Source organism: Myotis brandtii, unplaced genomic scaffold (assembly GCF_000412655.1).
Source record: "Myotis brandtii unplaced genomic scaffold, ASM41265v1 scaffold439, whole genome shotgun sequence".
Classification (NCBI taxonomy): Eukaryota; Metazoa; Chordata; class Mammalia; order Chiroptera; family Vespertilionidae; genus Myotis; species Myotis brandtii.
In genome coordinates this window covers 831,203-831,561 of record NW_005366783.1, presented here as the reverse complement: position 1 = coordinate 831,561, position 359 = coordinate 831,203, and positions in this window count along the sequence as shown.

Below are 359 nucleotides of genomic sequence, written 5' to 3'. Positions count from 1 at the left end.
GTTTGGGGGGGCGGGGAGGCTGGATGAGGGGGGAGTGCGAAGAGCCTTGCAGAAGCCTGGTGCTGGGGGGTGGGCGTGAGTCGTTCGGCCAGGCCAGTGGTCGGCAAACTCATTCGTCAACAGAGCCGCATATCAACCGTGCAACGATTGAAATTTCTTTTGAGAGCCAAATTTTTTAAACTTAAACTATATAGGCAGGTACATTGTTATTCACTTCATGAGGGTCCTCCTGAGGCTTAGGAAGAGCCACACTCAAGGGGCCAGAGAGCCGCATGTGGCTCGCGAGCCGCAGTTTGCCAACCACGGGCAGGAGATGCGGTGGGTCAGGCCGGGCGAGGATTGGGTCCCTGCAGGCGTCT